An 18,846-nucleotide genomic window follows, 5' to 3' on the forward strand; every position below is an offset into this window, starting at 1 on the left:
ATTTGCAAAAACATGAAAAATAGCTAAATGGCGGCTATGCTAATAGCTAATAGCATTTTCCCAAAATGTGTATTTTAAAAATAAATAAGCTCTAAGAATTAAATTAGGAAACAGGAGAGAGTGTTGAGCACCTCAGTAATAGTTACAATAAGATCAATATACAGAAAAACAAATGAGGGAAATATTGGTCTTCTCATGATCTTCAGAAGACCCAACTGATGTCACTTCCTGTTGTAGATGTGACTTGTTGTAGAATGTTCCAGATGTTTCAGATGATCAGGGTAATGTGTTACAGTAACAGGAATGAGGGACACAACTAAAATGTGTTTTTTAAATTAAATATTATGGATTTATCATGTAAAAATATATTTTTAAAGCATAGACGGGATTTGGAGTCACACAACAATGCAAAAACATTACATCTCTGAAGGATTTTAATAACTATATTTCATGGTAAAGTTTATAGTTAGAGAGTGGGGACAGGTAACAAATGCTATTTTTTGTCTTTTAAGTAGTTTTTATTAATATTTTTAATTACATATCTTACTTTTGCCATTAGGTCAATGTACCACCAATAAAATGTATTTTAAAAATATTTTGTGTGCACATTTATACATGTAATTTCCAGGGGACCAAAATGGCACCCATTCAGTGGAACGGCCCCTTATACAGTTTTCAGTAACAATTTCTTGACAACAAAATTCTTACAGGTTTTGTTTTATATGTTTCATACAGACTCACGTATAGTGGGAAGTGCATGTTGTGCTACAGTGTAGATTTGATGCAGGAGAAGAAAAGGGTCAGACTGTAAAGTTAGTATTTACATTATTTACTCTTGTGACTTATATTGTAAACTTTTGACTTGATTACACTTGATGAGCAGCGGTTCGACTGTCAGCCAGGCATAGAATAGAGTCTCAGAAAAACTTAGCTCTGAGTAAATTTCTCCTTTATTCAACACAGTGGATATGGGGAAATCAGCACCATGAAGACCTGAGTCATACTGACGAGGATGAGCTTATTATGTCCAGATAACGATGTTAGAAATGTGCATAGTTTGACAGATAACAGGTGGTGCAACTGTCTAACTGCCTGCTTGTTTTGAGAGAAAAGGATAGTTAATATTAGCCAAGTATATAAGAAATGATGGAATATGAGGAACTAGAGGAATTATTATTCTTAATCAATATGATTTTCTTAGTTGGTAAGATTGTTTTACAGTTCATGTGTAAGATAAGTGATCTGAACAAGATAAATTAACTAAACAAAGAATTTCTATATGTCTTTATTTTAAGTAGGCCTTAAACTCCAAAATCTAGTACAGAAAATTGCCGTAATTTTTTTTTTTTTTATTTGTACACTCTAAAAAACAGAGGTACGATATAAGTACTTTTTTTTTTTACTCAGAGGTACAATATTGGTCTTTACAGGGTCAGATTTGTTCCCTCTGAAGTACAAAGTAATTTCTAACAGCAATAAGTACAAATTTGTACCATTTAACCAGCCAAAGGGTACATTCAGTATTCTATATCACTGTACTAATGAACAGTATATATATTTTAATTGCACATTTTTTATTTGAAAGCCAGACAATTTTGGATCATCAAGTTTTTGAGCCATATTTAGTTGATGATAATGTTTATAATCTTTATGATCTTTACTGGCACAAAACCCAGGGGTACAAAAAAGGACTTTCACTGAAAGGTACTTTTTGTACCTCAATATAAGGTACAGCTCCAGCGACAAGCTTTGTACTCTTTTAAGTACAAATCTGTACTTACTTTTCTTAGTGTGTACAGTAAACAGGACGGCATTTCTTTACGTGAATTTTATTGATCTACAGATGAGCCGGAAACTGTGAATTGTGCAGCTTGATCAGTGTGTTTTTGCGATCACAGTTACAAGAAAAGTCTGCCTTGCGTGGCTTAAAATATGCAAAAGGAATTTACTAATTGTCTTAATGAATCGTAGCTGTGTTTTGGGTGTAACATGAAATAAACCAATCAGTGTGTCACTTGCCATTCCCTTTAAGAGCCAGGTGTGCTCTGACTTTGGTAAATGGGTATTTTAATGGCGCAGCGCCATTTAAGGGAACAGCATTGTTTTTTTATTTTGTATTATGTTTTTTGTTGATGTAAAAATTGGGTTTAAAAACTGCTGCATGTCTATATGTGTGTAACAAGCAGGATTGACTGCAATGCCAAGACAGCAATGATTGTCTGATGGGTGCCGTTTGTCTAGGTTGTATTGGGTCAGTGGAGCACCTGTGTTTCCCTTAGCCAAGATAACAAAACACCAGAAAATTACCTGAACACACCTCTTTTTGAGACCACCACACCCATCAATGTAGATGTGTGCAGGGTGTAAGAAGGAACTTTATTTGCACATGTTAATTCAGTTTCAGTTGCAGCTTAGTAACTATTGCTTTTAAGACCAAACTCAGATGCAAAGGTAAACATATCTTTTGGGATAAGTTTTGACTAAACTAATTTGGGGTAACTGAAAAAAACTGCTCTGGAATCAGTTACAGGCTCATCATGTTGACCTACACTCCACATTTTTATACTATGTTAATTCCACTGTCAGTGCATTACGCTGTGTTCATTTTTAGCAGTGTGACCTCAAAGTGAGCTCACTGTGACTTGTGTCACACAAAATCTGCTACTTTAATCCATCATCATCATCTAAGAACGAATCAGTGCTGTGTCTTGCAACAGCCCACAGAAGGCATTTTCACGTGTCTGAGGAGGAAAACCCATGATGAGTCATTTGCACACTGATATGAACTCACACGCTCTGAACATCCCAGTACAGCACAAACGTCACGCTTTTCTTACTTAAGTAACAGTGAATACCTCAGGCAGAGTGGGCAGTTAAATGTGTTACCAGGTTAAAGTACAACCCCAGAAAAAAAACCCATTTATCTTTATTTGACTTTTATTTAACTGCAGACTGAACAACTTTGTTTGAACACAATTTTCATTCTGTATTTTATTATGTATTTTCTACTTTCTTATTTACTTTTTTACTTTCTACATTGTGGTTTAATATTAAAGACAATTAAGGGACACATATGGAATTACGTAGTAGACAGTAAAAAAAGTGTTACAAAAAAGCTGGAGCTGGAGGAAAAGCAGCAACTATTGTCCATCACCTCCAGGATCTCCTTCAAGACGCTGAGAAAACTATTCCAGGTGACTCTCCCTTATGAAGACACTGAGATTAAAATACCAAGAGTGTGCAGATCTGTCCTCAAAGAGCAATGTTCTACTTAGAAGAATCTAAATTATAAAGCATGTTCTGCTTTGTTTGACACTTTTATTTACAGAATAATTATGCATGTGTTACTGTAGAGTTTTACTCTTTAATATTACATTTACAATGTAAACAATCATAAAAAGAAAGAAAACACACTAAATGAGAAACTTTTGACTGGTACTGTATACATCTATTCCTACACCTTTCAGGCCTGCAACACATCATAAGAAGTTGGGACAGGGGCAGTTATAGTCTTATAATTATGAAAAGGTGAGTGTAATCTGAGGAAGAGAGATGATCATAGGATGGAACTTGCATGATCTCTGATCCCTCAGAGGCACTGTATCAAGAACTGACACCCAGCAATAACTGGTAGAAACGAATGGGTAAACGGTTACACTGAAAACCCTTTGTCGAGCAGTACAATACATACAGACAGATCTTGTTTTATATAAAAGTCATGTTGATTATTTCATTTACGGTGGCATGAAAAAGATAACGATTGACTTAGGCTTAATAAGGGGCTAAGGGATTTTAACAGGTGAAATCAGTTAATTGTTTATTAGCTGGTCAGTCAAATCTGTTGGAAAACACACAATTTTAGCTTAAAATTCTGGCTATCCTCTACATTCAGCCTTAGCAAACTAGTTAGCTAAACAAATTGTCCTTCATTGTAGCTTATAGTAAGTCCTGCAATCCTAAATTAATGAAATAGTGATTAGCTGATCAGGTACAGGGCAAGTTGAACATTATATATATAGTTTTGTTTCTTAAATCTTGACTCCCTATCTAGCTAATTCAAGCTAAAGTTAAGCTAACTCACTAACACAGCTGCAGTTTATGCAGTGGGTTTAATCTGTGTCACAGATCACAGAGACACATCAGTCCACATCATCAGTCTACAGCACCTTATTCCAAAATGAAACTGTTTTGTCCAAATGTGTTTTAGCTGTAGCATACCTTAAGTGACTCTGTTTGTGGCTCAGAAAAGGCTTCTTCTGCATTACTCTCCCATACAGCCTCTCCTTGTGTAAAGTGAGCTAAATAGTTGAACGATGCACAGTGACTCCATCTGCAGCAGGATGATGATGTAGGTCTTTCAAGCTGATCTGTGGGTCGACTATAACTGTTCTCACCATCCTTCTCCTCTGATTATCTGAGATTTTTCTTGTTCTGCCACTTCATACCTTAACTAGAACTGTGCCTGTGGTCTTCCATTTCCTCACCATGGTCCTCACAGTGGCAACTGACAGCTGAAATCTCTGAGATATGAGATTTTTGTATTCTTCCTCTAAACCATGATGTTGAACAATCTTTGTTTTTAGGTCATTTGAGAGTTGTGTTTTGAGGATTCCATGTTACTGCTCTTTAGAGAAGAGGCAAAGAGGAGAAAAACTTGCAATTGCAAACTCTTTTTTATAACTGGATTCACCTGTGTATGTAGATTAAGGATCAATTAATTGGCTTTTACAGGATTTAAATGATTAGGATCTCCACGGACCATGGGCCTTTCTTTTAGATCAACAGAATATTTGGTATAGGTAATTAGATTTTGGCTTATTGGATTGGCTTATTTTTAACAGACATCATTCATGAAATCTGACTCTACCTTTAGGAAATGCACAGTCTACTCCTAGCATCCATCTTACAGACGAATACAACACATCAGCTCCCAGCGGTACGAGCTGTGCTGAGAGGTTACTGTTATAATCTCCACATAAACACAGCAGCTCAGGTTGCAGCTGTTTAGCAGAAAGCAGAAGATCTGCTAAAATTACACCTCACAGCTATGCAGAGAAGGCATCTGAACACTGCAGGAGTCAGAGCGTATTCCTTTACTGGATTCTTTGTTAAAATTCCAAAGCAGCAAGTCACTTGCAAACACAAAACTAGTGTTTTCATTGTGTTTTGCTGTGATCAACCCTGTGGACTCGGGCATTATGGCAGCACAGGTTGCAGTTGCATGTAAATGATTACAGTTCTGATTAGACACTGGGTTTTGCCCACAAAAAGGCGTAAAATTGATTTCCCCATTGCTCTATACAGTGGTATAAAAAGGTTTGGGTACCCCTGATCATTTTCATGATTTTCCTTTATAAATCACTGGTTGTTCAGATCAGCGATTTCATAATAATATATCATATAGCAGATGAACACAGTGATATTTGAGAAGTGAAATGAAGTTTATAGGATTTACAGAATGTGTGAAATAACTCTTTAAACTAATTTAGACAGGTGCATAAATTTGAACAAGCCACTGTAGAGAAGTACTGCCAATAGAATAGGACTCTGTGGAATAGATAAACATAAAACTTATTCCAGGTATGGGCTTGAGGAATATAAAATCTGAAGCTTTTGGGATGAGTATTGCCAATTTAACAAATATATGTTCAAACAATTTTTTAAAAGACATGGGCAATTATTAAACACACTTAAAGGTAGGTAAAAACACTGACAAAATTACACTATAACACAATGGAAAGTAGTCTGTGTGCAGCTTATATAACAGTGTACATTTATTCTTCCCTTAAAATACCTTAATATACAGCCATTAATGTCTAAACCACCGGCAACAAAAGTGAGTACACCCCTTAGTGAAAGTTCCTGAAGTGTCAATACTTTGTGTTAATTATTTTCCAGAACTGCCTTAACTCTCCTGGGCATGGAGTTTACCAGAGCTTCACAGGTTCCACTGGAATGATTTTCCACTCCTCCATGATGACATCACGGAGCTGGCGGATATTAATGACTTTGAGCTCCTCCACCTTCCGCTTGAGGATGCCCCGAAAATTTTTTATTGGGTTTAGGTCTGGAGACATGCTTGGCCAGTCCATCACCTTTACGCACAGCCTCCTAGAGGTGTGTTGGGGTCATTATCATGCTGGATCATGCTATCTTCAGTATATTCAGTAGTCAGCTGACTTCATTCTTTTAGCACATACACTACACCTGATCAACTTCAGCATTAACTTACTTAAATAAAGATGGTGACTTTATTTTTTTTTGGCCAGGCAGTGTGTAATCCTTGAACAATTTTACATATATCAAATATATGCTTGAAAAAGATGTTTAAAAAAGTTTTTTTTATCCAATTTAATATTTAAATTGTCTATTCATTTCTATTCACTGTGTTTAATCCAGTGGCTATATATAAGGCATGTGTCTGTACAGGCATTGGTTTAATCCCTCATGAATTGTGTTTTGTTGTTTATTTGGTGTTTTGTGTCGGTGCCAAACTCAAGTTTCCATTTTACGTAATCAAACATATGGCGAGGTGTTCCGACTGTGATTTGATTTCGACACAGTTCTTTCAGTGAAAGTTGAATTGATCTTTCTTTAAAGGAGCGCTCACACCCCCTCCTGCTATAATAACCTGCACTGTACTGAACTGAGTCAGCACCACGCTATGCTAACTCTCGCCCACGAGCGTTCACCTCCATTTCATCCAACAGTGTCGCTGTCGCCTGTCACCCTGCGGATGAATGCCGATATAATCCTGACCTCGGAGCTGGGCGGGTCCAGGCTTGTGGTTTGGATTAGGAGCAGCATGCCGAGCCACAGCCCCATAACGAACCCGCATTCCATCCTGAAAAATCAGGTGTCACCAGAAACCTGGGGTTATTTATATTCCACATTTCATTCATACAACCCTGCACTGTTTCAGAACAATGCTATGTGCCAAAACGTCTCTGCACCCCTGGCCAAATGATTCATTCTGTCTTTTGTTTTTATTAAGAAATACAACAAAGTCTCTGTAGCTAACCAAACACGATACACTATTATTATTACTATTAGCCCAGCTGGAACACAACCGACCTTCAACGTTGAAAAGTGGTTGAAATATGACTAAAGTCAACGTTGAAAATCAACATTTAATGTTCAATGGTTGTGATAACGTTGAAATTTTAACATTGAATCAACCTTCTGCCTTTTGAATCAGCATTTTACATTTCATCACCATATCATTTCTAAAAACGGTTGGATGAAGGAATGAAACAGTGTTTTATTTCTATTTGCAGTAACTGCTTTTTAATTTAACATCATGTTCATGTTCTAATAGTTTTACTGTTTTAGTGTTTTTGAGATCAGATGTGAATCACATTGGTAGTGGTGAGTCCTTTGTTGTTTTAGCTGTGTGCTTATTTTCATTATCTTGTTGGAAGTTGAACCTTCAGCATGATGCTGCCACCACCATGTTTCACCATGTAAGATCTGTGCCTTACCACAGTTCTGTCTCTGAGCTCCTTGGTCAGTTTGTTCGACCTCATGATTCTCATTTGCTCTGACTGCACTGTGAGCTGTGAGGTCTTATATAGACAGGTGTGTTCCTTTCCTAATCAAGTCCAATCAGTTTAATTAAACACAGCTGGACTCCAATAAATGAGTAGAACCATCTCAAGAAGGATCAGATGAAATGGACAGCATGTGAGTTAAATATGAGTGTCACAGCAAAGGGTCTGAATACTTATTACCACATGATACTTCAGCTTTTCTTTTTAAATAAATTTGCAAAAATTGATGAGGAGATGAGTGGACATGAGAATGAGAAATAAAATCAACTTTTTTTATTTTAGCAAATGGCTGCAATGAAACAAAGAGTAAAAATGTAAAGTGGTCTCAATACTTTGAGTACCCGTTTTTGCGTATCCTTCGTTTTAATTTTTCCTCTGTACAACTGGGATGTACAGACCACCCGACTAAGGGTAACGTTCTTATGAAAGCAGCAACTGTACGAGCCAAACAATGCGCTCACCCAGCAGAGCAGCGAGAGTTAACTTTACCCAAAGTCTACATAAGCTGACAGTTAAAAGATAACATAGCTAGCGTTAGCTACTTATCTAGCTATCTTACCATAGCTAGCCAACGCTAGCTAACTAACTTACGCTAACTAGATGAAGCTAGCTACCCAGCAAGCCTTCTAACTTCTAAACTGAACGGTTAATTAACAAAACAGTGCCTGGGTGTTTCAATATCCACTTTAATCATGTAACGTTATGTTTCATTCAGTCCTAATGAACTCTGGACATTACATGCTAAATAGCTAAATGTAAGTTATATAAACAAGCTAGTTAACGAGATGGCAGTACCTGCTGTTGACAGGCTGCAGGCTTCCTGCACGGACCTCCAGTAGAGAGAGAATAGACACCTCCAAAATGTCTTGCTCTCAGAAAAGCATCTAAAAAGTTCTGCTCAGGTTTAAACAGGAAAGATCTCTGAGTAAATGCTCCACGTTAGCCTAGTTCAGCTTCGTCTTCATCCATAATCTCCACAAACAACAAGCTCTTTTCCTCTAGCTTTATACCTGGACTCTTCAACCAACCAACCTCGTGACGTCACCGGTGCTGCACGGGCAACATAGCGGCGCCCTAGTTCAAACGCAACAAACATAAATATATTATAATTTAGTGTGTAAACATTTTATATAAAAAATTTCCCCCAAATAAATTACATTGGAGCTTCAGCAAGACTGATCAGACTCCAGAGTGAGAACTATTCTACTGTGCAGTGAAACCTACACTAATATCACCTTCATAGTGTCCAAAACTTTCCCTATTTATTATATTATTTATATGATACAAACACCTATAGCAGCTTTTATAATTATATTCCATCCAAAACCCATTAATGTGGCATTAATGTGAAGTCCCACTCTGCAGCTGTGGAGCTCTGCAGTTACTGATGCAGTGTTTGAGTGTTTTTCTGCACTGTGCTCATCAGCACTTGGACACGCCGCTCTGTAACTTTACAAGGTCAGACACTTTGTTTCCACTTTTTAAAGATAATTAATCACTCACAGCTGTGTTGCAGTGTCCAACCTTTCATTATTTTGAAATTTATTGCAGCAGCATTTATTGCTGCTACCTTGTACTGTTGCAATAAAACATAGTACAGTTTATGACTATTATGGAGCTACAACATGTTCTTTTCACACCCAAGAGCAATGTTTACAGGTTTATTATGACTTTTATTCTGACTATATATATATATATCATGTCGGTAACACTTTACATTCAGTGTTGACTAACTAACATGAATTAATGCATTAGTTACCATGAATAAGACATGAGGTAATATATTGACAATGCTTATGTAAGGTTAATTAAACACGGAACTACAGCATTAATTAATATTATTTTCACATGATATGTAGATGGACTAACGTTAGAAGTGAAGCATATCTTAAAATGAACAATAAATCATCCACTTCATTAATAATGTTAACTAATGTTCGGTAAACAAGTAACAACTGCTCTTCTTGTCATTTGCTTCTGTGCCACAGCTATGCACACTGTCATTGTTAAATATTTATCAATTAAATATTAGTTATAAATATAATGGACTGTGATAACACTCATGCTGTGGTAGCCAGTAACTTGTTTTATTTACTAATATTCGTTAACTGTATAATAGTATATAAAATTATTTTACTTTCACTTTAAATCAGGTACATTTATTTTACTGAACAGAGCTGTATGAATTCTTAGTAACATTTAACAGATGTTAACAATGCCTGAAAAAGGCATTATTGGTTAATCATGGTTTGTATTCACAATATTCACAAAGTTGAATTCCAACCAAAAAGGCAGCTTGCGCACTCACACACACATACATATGATGAAATGAAGCATAAGCACCATCCAGACTAATATTTACTTAATAAATATTAAACGATTACCGTATGCATAACTGCAGAACACAAGCAAATGACAAGATGAACTAATGCAGTTGTTACTTGTTCACCTAGCTTAAGTAAAGTATATGATAATAAAGTATATGATGTATTGTTCATCTTAACAAATGATCCACTTTTAATGTGAAAGTAACATTAATTAATGCTGTTGTTCCGTGTTTAATTAACATTACCTAAGCATTGTTAATGTATTACCTATGCATGTCTTATTTATGGAAACGAATGCATTAATTCATGTTAGTTAGGCAACACTTAATGTAAAGTGTTACCATTATGTTCTTATGTCTGTCTCTTATATATTAATTACTCTTTAACTTAATTCAGTTGTAATTATGCATCTACTGTAGCATAATACTGTGTACTGTCAAATGTCATAGTTTCTCTGTATGTAAGGTGTATTACATTACTTTTATGGTACTTAGCCGATACTTTTAGTCAAATTGACTTATAAGGTTATTCCTATTACAGAGGCCAATGTAGTGTTAGGATTCTTGCCCAAGGACTCGTATTGGTATAGCACAGCATAGTCACCCAGACCAGGAATTAAACCCCAGTCTCCCAAATGAGGTGGTAACCCACTAGCAGGTAGTGGTGTTATCCACTGTGCCACACCAACCACGTGTTGCTGCCTGTTTCACTGTGCATGTGACAAACTCTTGAATCCCAAATCTAGAAACTGTACAAGATGATAATATAAATTTACATTGCTTAAATAAAAAATGAATGTTTCATTATTAACTGTATGCCTTCTGGAAATCAGGTCATCTTTTACTCACGTAACTTACACTAACAAATACAGCTTACACAGACTGCATATCCCACAGTATATAGAACACACTAAGAAAAGTAAGAACAGATTTGTACTTAAAAGAGTACAAAGCTTGTCGCTGGGGTTGTACCTTTTATTGAGATACAAAAAAGTACCTTTTAGTGAAAATCTTTTTTGTACCCATGGTTTTTGTGCCAGTAAATATTATAAAGATTATAAACATTATCATCAACTAAATATGGCTCAAAAACTTGATGATCCAAAATCGTTTGGCTTTCAAGTAAAAAAATGTGCAATTAAAATATATATTGTTTATTAGTACAGTGATACAGAATACTGAATGTACCCTTTGGCTGGTTAAATGGTACAAATCTGTACTTATTGCTGTTAGAAATGACTTTGTACTTCAGAGGGAACAAATCTGATCCTGTAAAGACCAATATTGTACCATTGAGGGTACAATTATGAAGAGTGTACCTTTGAGTACAAAAAAGTACTCATATCGTACCTCTGTTTTTAGAGTGAACAGTGACATGTAAAATCACTGTTTAAATGTAAAAATGTTTTTTTTTTTTTTTTTTTTTTTTTAGAAATACATGGATTTCTTTCTCCAGGTAAAAATCCTGTATATGGTTATAATAAAAAAACAACAACTGCAAACTATAAACTTTAACACATCAGTTTTATGATTAAATAATGAATTATTTCAAATAATTATATAAATATAATATATACACATTGTCATAAATATATGGGAAATTAAAAAAAAATAATAATAAATTAAATCAATTTTTAAGAAAGTTTAAATATCGGAATTTTCTTGATAATTATTGGATTATTATACTTATATTTAGGATTCAAAGGCTCAAGAAGAAATGTGTCTTAAAAGGTTATATGGTGAAAATAGATGTGTGAGTGTGAGAACCTTTAAAAATCAAAAGAACCTTCACTTGATGGAGAGAGGGGAAGATTCTGTACATCCACAGAGCTCCATTATAAGCATGCTTTTTTATGGAGACAATAGTGGGACTTGTTACTACTACTACTACTACTACTACTACTACTACTAATAATAATAATAATAATAATAATAATAATAATAATAATAATAATAATAATAATAATAATAATACATTTAACTTACCTTTGCATCCCAGCCAGGGAAAAAGTGTGTTGCCTGGTGAAAACTGTGTGTCCAGTCAAAAAGCTGAATACAAGAACACCATCAGACCCATCAATATGGAATTGCAATGTTTTCAATGTCTTAAAACACTTTTACAAAATAATATAGAAAAAAAAGAATCTAAATTAAATAACAGTACAGTAGCTACATACTATAGTCTATAATAATAATACGGTTAGTAAAAAAGTACAGTTTATATAAAAATAAATATAAATATAAATATAAGAATAGTATAGACCATACAATAATATAATCCATATAAGAATGCAGTACAAAATAATTAATTAATTCCATAATATTAATAATAAAATTAATAATAAAACCTGTATATTATAATACATTATAATTATATAGTCCATAAAATAATATAGTTAATTATAATAATGTAATAGTATAACCAATAATAATAATAATATAATCCATAATAATCCTAATATAGTCCATAATAATGTACACCACTGTTGTGATTGTCGTGATTGTGACGGGGAAAGATGAGAGAACAAAAGTGTGGAGCTCTCAGTGTCGCTCGGCCGCTAACGTTCACACATTCCTTCTTTATGATGGACCACAGCACTTGTGTGCCTTTCTCAAAAACCTGTTTGTCAGATATGTGCTCACTTCCCCAGTAACGTTCTAGCATTCCTCTGGAGAAGGGGTTCAATCACTACCACCCACACACACACACACACAAACACACACACACACAGGAAATATGACATCTGTGCACAGAAACAGAGACAGATAGCTAGATGAGACTGGAGACTTGACTGACTGGCATGCACACATACACACATACATATACACAAAGCCTCAATGAAGGAACAGGTCAAGCATGGAGATTGTATGATTCTCCTGCTTGGAGTTACAGAGCCGTGTTGTAGTTCTCAAATGAAGCATGTCCCTCCCGCTCACATGCACGCATATATATATGTATACAGGAATCAGGTCTAAAGGTCTTACGAGACACTCCTGAACCCTGAAATCCCAATCAAATATTGTAATGCTTCCAAGACTATATACACTCTATAGTTCTGGGCACACTTACATTTCACCTACAGGAGCATTTATTAAGAAACACGGATGTTGGAATTTCCAGGTTTCAAGCAGGAAATGTAACTGTAATAAGGCCTGTCCCAATAACTATGTCATCAACTTTTATCATACAGTATGTTATTAAGTTTTATATGTTTGTGTCTAATTAAAACATGTTTTTTATGGAGTTTGGATGTGCAAAATACAAAATAATTTGTTGTTATTACCTGTATATTTTACAATGCTGGGATCTGGGACAATGCTAAAATCAAAACCCTTTTTTTCATGTTTAAAAATAGTGTGAAATTATCAGAAGTTTTAACTAGATGGGAGGTGGGTGGTAATTTTCCATCTCTGAAATCTGACTTCAGAAATAATTTTAATGCAGGATGAACCCAGAAGCATTAATGTGAAGTATGTGCAGGTGTGGATCTCTGCAGTTATTGATTCATAAGAGTGTTGAATAAAAACTTTTCTGAACTTTTCTGCACTATACTCCTCAGCACTCGGACACACCGGACGTTGCTGGGGTTTTTACTATACTCACTACTATATCCGACTTGTTGCAACCATCCAGTCTTTCAGTGATGTTTGTGAAGGCAGACTGCATGACTAGGGGTTGGATTTAATACACCTGTGATCTCAACAGGGCTGAATGAAACCCCAAACAATGATTTGTGCAATGATTAAGAGATGTGTCCCAATAGTTTATATTAAACTTCCTGCATGGAAGCCAATTTCAGCTTTTGTTGTGGTGGTTAGGATGTTTTTTGTGGTTGCTCTGGTACCTGTCATGATTGCTAGGGGTTTCCTTGGTTACACTGCCTTTGCAATATTGGCTCTTAAGGTCTCTTAAGGTGGTTGCTAGAATGTTGCTTAATGGTTGTTAGGGGTTGTAATAGTATTCCACGTGGATTCCAAGTGCTGATGTATCAGTACATTGCAAACTGTTAACTTTACCACTGGACAATATGCTGTGGAGGTGGTTGCTGTGGTATCCCAGGTGATTGCTCAATATATCAGATTCTTAAAGTTTTCCATTTGCCTTGTTTTAACACATCAGCTTAAAAAAAAACCTTAAAAACTAAAATTCGCTGCCTAATATATATTCACCCACTGACAGGAGTAACTGGAACCAGATCATGTTATGGTACTTCTAATAGCGTTTATATAATTTTGTATTTTTTTACTTTTTGATATACCATATTTATTATTATTATTATTATTATTATTATTATTATTATTAAACTGTAATTATAAAAAAAAACACTGGATGTTAATCTACAGAGATTTCTAATATTTTCAACTGCACAGGTTAGCAGCGCTTAGCACTAGTTAATGCTGCTCAGCAGCACATCACTGAGGAGCGATGAGTGCTCTAGTAATTCAGGGCGCTATCAGCTAGCTGTTTGTCTCACATAGCTTGTTTTAACACGGTAAACACACAGATTACAGTCCGATATGATAGCCTCTAAACAGCGATAGAGCTAGCAGCTAATGTTTAAACTGCTCCAGCCTGGAGAAACTTCACTGAAACTCCTGTATAAAGCTGTACTTCAACTGAGTGGCTTTACTGCTCCTTACAACCTGACAGTAGAATTCCTGCATAAGGCGCACTGGAATATAAGGCGCACTGATGGAAAAATCAAATAATTTTAAGGGCACATAATGTAAACATTATCTAAACCTAAACATAATTTGCTATATTTGACTTTTAACGTACATGGTGAACGAAGTAATTACTAGTTACTCTTGCTTTATTGATTCAGCTCGTTCAGTCGTATTGTAGAAGTAGGTTTTGCAATATACGCTGAGTGGACATTTTACCAGCATACTATAAAGGTCACGAAGGTCACTGTAGAGGATGACAGTAGTGGACAGAGTCCTGAGCAGTAGGTTGATAGAGTTAATGTTAGAGTTTGAATAGACTGGATTACAGTTAGTAAAACTTCCATAAAGGAATACCTGAGGGAACTGGAGCTCCTCACAGCCTGAGGTACCAAAAGCTTCATCCGGAAACGCAGTGAATCACAGCAGAGACAGCAAGGTGGAGCGGGTGGGCCAGAACAGGCCTGTCAACTACATTCATAAGTGACCCTGTGAGACACACACACACACTCACTCACACACACACTCACACACACACACACACACACACACTCACACACTCACACACACACACACACACACACACACAGAAAGAGAGAAACTAGTGAAAAAAGCTGTGGTTATGGAGAAAAAGAACTTATTGAGTCCTTATGGAAAGCAGCCAAATTTTCTCACTGCTGCATAATAAACATTTTCATTAAACAGTTCCAGCATAGAAACCTGAGTTTTATTCAGTAAATGTTACGTTTAGGTAAACATTTCACTGACACATGATTATTTATTGTTTCTTTTGATATTAGGGGAATTTGAAAATAGTTTATTCTGTTTGTAAGTATCTGGCTCTGCTGTGGAGGAAAAGCTTTATACTAGATTTTGGAGCATTGCTGTGAGAGTTGATTGCATTCAGCAACAAAAGCATTAATGAGATCAGGATGTTAGGTGATCACCACCCCACACTCTAAAAAACAGAGGTACGATATGAGTACTTTTTTGTAGTCAAGGGTACACTCTTCATAATTGTACCCTCAAAGGTACAATATCGGTCTTTACAGGGTCAGATTTTGTTGTACAAAGTCATTCCTAACAGCAATAAGTACAAAATTGTACCATTTATTCGGCCAAAAGGTACATTCAGTATTCTGTATCACTGCACTAATAAACAATATATTTTTTAATTGCCCATTTTTTTTAAAAAGCCAGACAATTTTGGATCATCAAGTTTTTGAGCCATATTTAGTTGATGATAATGTTTATAATCTTTATAATCTTTACTGGCACAAAAACCAGGGGTACAAAAAAGGACTTTCACTGAAAGGTACTTTTTGTACCTCAATATAAGGTACAGCCCCAGCGACAAGCTTTGTACTCTTTTAAGTACGAATCTGTTCTTATATTTCTTAGAGTGCACCTCATTCCAAAGTACTGGATGGAGCTCCGTCATTCCAGAGAACACAGTTCCACTGCTCCTCAGCTCAATGCATTCAGTAAAAGGGGTCTCCACAAAATTTTGTATTAGCCCCTCGTGCCACCATGACAGCTCTGACCCGGTAAAGGCGTGTAAGCTTTGAGATGGGCGGAGCCTCCATGAGTATCAATGAGCCTTATAATCACCAGATTACTGGTTGTTGTTCCTTGGAGAATGTTTGGTAGAAAATGACCACTGCATACATTCTGATCCAGTCTTCTAGAACATCACAGTTTGGATGTTGTCAAAGTGTTTCAGATTCGTATGCTTTTACACATCAACTTCAGAGAGCTGACTATTCACCTTATGCCTACTATATCCCTTTCAGTGCTGAATTATGTGCCAGTGTTATATATTAAATATTAATAATAATCATTTCTGTCCGCAGTGCACACAAAGAAAGACTCTAAAATTATATTATAAAACCTATATTAACATTAAATCCAGTTTACTAAAATAAGTAACAGTTTTTATGTCTATTGGATTGGAAGCCTGTGCTTAACATTTTTATTTTGGATTTGATGATCACCTTTTCTGTTCACAAGCCATCCCTAAACACTAAAATAAACATGCTAAAAAAGTGCTCTAAATGACATACAAATAGTACAAATTTGGTATTTTGATAGGCCTCTTTAGCTTTAGTGCTTTTTTCAATTTCAGTTAAATATATCATAAAGCAAATGAGGATAAAGATATTTGAGAAGTAAAATGAAGTTTATGCAACTTACAGAGAATGTGCAATAATTCTTTAAACTAAATTAGGCAGGTGCATAAATTTAGGCACCCTTGTCGTTTTATTGATTCAAATAAATTATCGCTAATTATTGAACAGAAAATGTGTTTGGTAAGCTCATTGACCCTTAACCTACATACACAGGTGAATCAAATTATGAGAAAGTGTTAAGGAACCAATTGCAATTTAACTCTTTGCATCTTCTCTGAGTGGCAACATGTGAGCCTCAAAACACAACTCTCAAATGACCTGAAAACAAAGATTGTTCAACATCATGGTTTAGTGGAAGAAAATAAAAAGCTCTTTCAGAGATTTCAGCTGCAGTTTCCACTGTGAGGAACATAGTGAGGAAATCACAGGCACAGTTCTAGTTAAGGACTGAAGTCACAGTCACAGTCAACCCACGGATCCCAAAGATCTACATCATCATTTTGCTGCAGATGAGTCACTGTGCATCTTTTAGCTATTTAGCGCACTTTACACAAGGAGAGGCTGTATGGGAGAGTAATGCAGAAGAAGCCTTTTTTTGAGTCGCTTGAGGTATGCTAAAACACAATTAGACAAGACAGCTTTATTTTTAAGGTGAATAAGAAAGAATAAGGTTCTGTGGACTGATAAATCCAAAAACTAGTTATTTGGAGGACGGTATGCATGAAGGAAAAATAACACATCATTCCATGATAAACACTTGCAGGTACTGGGAATCTTACTAAAGTTGAGGGTTGCATGGATTCCAGTCAATATCAACAGATTCTTAAAGCAGGCTGTTTATGCTAAGATACCGTCAAACCTGACTGAACTGGAGATGTTTTGTAAAGAAGAATGGTCCAAAATACCTTCAACCAGAAGTCAGACTCTCACTGGAAGCTATAGGAAGCATTTAGAGGCTGTTATTTCTGCAAAATGAGGATCTACTAAATATTGATGTAATTTTTCTGTTGGAGTGCCCAAATTTATGCACCTCTATATATATATATTATATTTATTAAATGCACGCATGGTGTGTTTGTTGCTGAGTTCAGCATTGTTTGTGAAAGTAATGACATCTAGTGTTTGGTCTGCACCTAGAAAACAATAACATTCAGTACAGTTATAGGAATGTTCAGCATAACTCATTAGCCTAAGTCATGTTGACTAGCTGAAGCTCAGTAAAGGCTGAAAATGGCAGTAAAGGTTCAGCAGGACAGGAATGTCCCAGGGAAGCGTGACATAAAACAGCACACCACATCTACAGGAAATTCATTATGACAGTAAAATTCCCAGGGGTGTGTGTGTGTGTGTTAGCATTCATATTAGTTTATGCGGAGGGAATTCACACTCAAATATCAAATATAATGGACATTCTTGAGTTGTGGTGCCAATTTCTACTGTGCACCGACACCTGCACTAATACAATCTTTGTAGAAAATCATTACAAAATGATCACTACAAAATTCAGTGTAGTGAATTTTGTAGTGATAAAATTGAAAGTGATAAAAAGAGTTTAGTGTTTTCACATTTTTTGCCACAATGAACAAGATATAATTGGAGAAAACGTGTTGCAGAGTTTGTTGAAAAAAAAAAAACTCTCTGCAGCTTTTAAACATGGACACAAAATAAATGTGTGAGGGCATGAATGAATTCCCCTCCATGGTATTTGGAAATGAAATCATCTGATTGTTAAAGGTTTTTGTTCCTGTTTAAGCACACCACAGGTAACTGATCACTAACCTAGACATTTTCTAAAATATTAAGGTTTTAAAACTTAACTAAAAGTTTGGGTAGGTTCTTTATATTATATATTTATATCACATGTTTAGACTTTCGAGGACCATTTTTCTGTACTAAAATGATTAGGATTAGGATAAGCACTGGCATCGCTTAACCCTTTCAAACCCTACATCATATATTTCCTTTATTTTAATGTTGTGTTGCATATAACACTAATAGAGACTAACATTTCTATTTCAAGTTTCTATCAAACTAGAGCATGAACCAGCCATTAAATAAGTTTACTAGCCCATGAAACAGTAGCTTAGCCCCGCCCACCTTACTGGATAAAAACGGTAGCTCAGGCGTTAGAGAGTGGCAGCACTCCAAAGCCAACGAGGCAAAGTAAAAAAAGCTC

General features: G+C 35.6%; 1 long non-coding RNA gene across 1 annotated transcript; it reads right to left on the bottom strand.

Annotated features, from left to right (window-relative positions):
• Positions 1-5,790: 5,790 nt before the first annotated feature.
• LOC125781089 (uncharacterized) lies at positions 5,791-16,481 on the bottom strand. The gene is made up of 3 exons (XR_007424187.1): positions 14,899-16,481; positions 11,863-11,925; positions 5,791-6,844 (listed from the first exon to the last, which is right to left on the bottom strand). It is a non-coding gene; the product is annotated as an uncharacterized LOC125781089 (long non-coding RNA).
• Positions 16,482-18,846: the final 2,365 nt, after the last annotated feature.

The sequence above is a fragment of the Astyanax mexicanus genome, chromosome 14 (genome assembly GCF_023375975.1).
Source record: "Astyanax mexicanus isolate ESR-SI-001 chromosome 14, AstMex3_surface, whole genome shotgun sequence".
Lineage (NCBI taxonomy): Eukaryota > Metazoa > Chordata > Actinopteri > Characiformes > Acestrorhamphidae > Astyanax > Astyanax mexicanus.